This window comes from Pygoscelis adeliae, unplaced genomic scaffold, assembly GCF_000699105.1.
Source record: "Pygoscelis adeliae isolate BGI_AS28 unplaced genomic scaffold, ASM69910v1 Scaffold59, whole genome shotgun sequence".
Lineage (NCBI taxonomy): Eukaryota > Metazoa > Chordata > Aves > Sphenisciformes > Spheniscidae > Pygoscelis > Pygoscelis adeliae.
In genome coordinates, this window is record NW_008825565.1 from 1,628,971 (window position 1) to 1,631,580 (window position 2,610).

Sequence of the window (2,610 nt, forward strand, 5' to 3'; positions counted from 1 at the left end):
GATTTCTGTAGTAACTGATCAGTAAGGGCTACTGCACACATTCTGAATAAAATCACTGTAAAAGTGCTATATCAGTATCTCTCAGTATCAGAGAACTTTTCCATTACTGATTTTTAACATCAATTTGTTGTTGATACTGGCCGTGGTAAACGAGACCGGAAAAGCTGCTTTGCGTGCTTTATAAGAGCTGCAAAATGCTCAAGATTTTATGGATTATGAATGAGTCACCTACAGAACTGTTCCTGTAATTCCAGCGGGAAATGCAACCCAGTGACATGCAGAGCAGCCAGCTTAAAGCTGCAGCTAGAAACTCAGGAAGCAGCAAGATGTCTTGTCTGGAAATGTGCTGCTCTTCTGGGGACCACTCAGACTCTCCCCTGCTCCGGCTTTCTAAGAAAGCTCGTTGCATAGCCCAGGAATGGGGAATGGAGGCGAAGTGGCTTTGGGGTGTCTTTGGCCTCTACAAGTGGCATGGTCTGACTTAAGGCAAGTTGGTTTGTGACCTAATATCCTTTTAGGAGCTGAGAGTTGTTGCAGAGTAAAGCTGCTCCAGGTTTCCCCTGCTGTCCTTACGAACACATATTACGCATGTCTTATCTGGTGGGACCTGATGGTATTTTCACCACTTTTCATTGTTTTCAAAGTAAATATTAAGACTTTTTTTTAAAGCAGTCACTGTAGTTTCATCAGTTTTCATCTGTTTCCAGTCATCTTATATAATGTAAATCACTTTCATATTCCATTGATTTTTTTTTTTTTTTTATTCCACACACACCGCCACCCCCCCCGTAGGGCTGTCTGTCTGGTAGTAGTAACCTCCTTGCAGAAGGAGAGCTAAGCATGTAAGAATTTTAAATGAGTTTCCATCTGGTGTTGGTTTTGGCTTGGTAACAGGAATAAAAATGTTTTGCATTTTTACCAAGTAGAGGATTATTTTTTTTCTCCTGATAATTAAAAACTGAATCTAAAAAGCAAAATGGAAATTTACACATTTCCAGAGCCAGGTCACTGAGCTGTGCCCTTACATCAGCACGCAGCTGAGGGAAACCAAAAAACATCTGCACCATGTGATGGATGGGCAAACTGGGGATTTTTGTGGGCAAATCTGAGTTGGTATGGCTTCCCAACAGCTCCCTAAGCAATGTAGCTATACTCCTGAGATGCTGTGCTCTTGGAAGTTTCTAAGTTACCTCTACTAGTCATCCGTAATTAAACCAAATACAGTCCCCATGCCTACATCACATTCAGGTGTTGGACTGGATAATTCTGTGCAGTACTTCTTTGGGTGTTGGCATTCCAATAGCTACTTAACATCCTGGTGCAGGTTTGGAGAAAACCAGGCAGCAATTCTGGATGGGGAGGTTATGCCATTTTCTTGAATTCTTTGGTTCCTTGAATTCTTTGGGTTTTTTCTTCTTACTGTTCCTACTCCTCACTGTGCCCCGGTGGTTCCGGCTGGGTGAGGTCGTTGGCACTTCTCGTCTGGGGAGTACTGCAGCTTTTGCAGATGTTGTTGATTTTGCTGTATTTGTCCAGAAAACGCAGGCACCTTTTTAATGAACAGGATGATGTTGCATGAGGACAGTGTTGGGACGTCTGCTCCTCTTTCTCAGTGACTGTGTCTTTATTTGGTGGGGTTGGTGCTGGTCTGTTGCTGTCCTTCAGCTCTGTGCTGTGCATGCTGCAGAAATGGCCATGGAGGGTGCTTCACCTTTATGTCACTCTAGTCTGGTCTGACCAATGTGCCTAGCTTGAGGTGCCTCCGTAGGGAAATCAGATCCCTTCCCGTGGAGGATTGGTGCCTGAATGTACCTCTGAAAGCGAGGAGGAATAATACAGGCATTGTTCACTGGGGCTGAGACCATTCCTTTTTGAGGTCAAAAGGATCTGGGGGACATATTTATTATCTAATGGGTATTTGATAATGTTTTAAGTCTGTTTTCTTGATGTCCTGCCAAAAGAGAAATAGTTGCTTCAGTAGCAATTTTACCAAACTTCTGTGATAAGAAACTGCTCTGAACTCAAAGTGATTTTTTTTTTTAATGGATCTGCAATTTTGCTCTGGGTTTTTTTTTTTCCGTGCCCCGCCTTCTAAAAAGCCTATTCAGCAAATCTAGCAAATATTGTATCAGTTGACTATTGGCTATGTTTTTAGATGCTTGCAAAAATAGTAGATGGTGGAATTTTAGCTAAGCAATTCTCTCCTTGGATTTGTGCTAATATGGTATTGCATTTCTTTTCCTCCACTAACTCATCGAAATTGAAGGCAGTTCTCACTAAGGCGTAACATGATAAAGAAAAGTTTAATTTAGATACAACACTGCCAAGTAATTATAGTCTACTGCACTAATATAAATGTAGCTTGAAATACACTTAATTGCATTTGAAACAATTTCAGCTGCAAACTAATAGTATGCTTTTTTGGACTTCTGGTTTATACATGGTGTTTGACTGCTTGTAGCTATTGGCTCTTTTTCTGTCCTCACAATAAAGAAATTTCTCATTTAATATTTAATTATTTAATAAATTTATGATTTATTTTTCAGTTTCTTCAACAATTACCGAAATTCAAACTTTTTAGGTTAAGGGCTCTTCTGTGTTCCCCTCTTC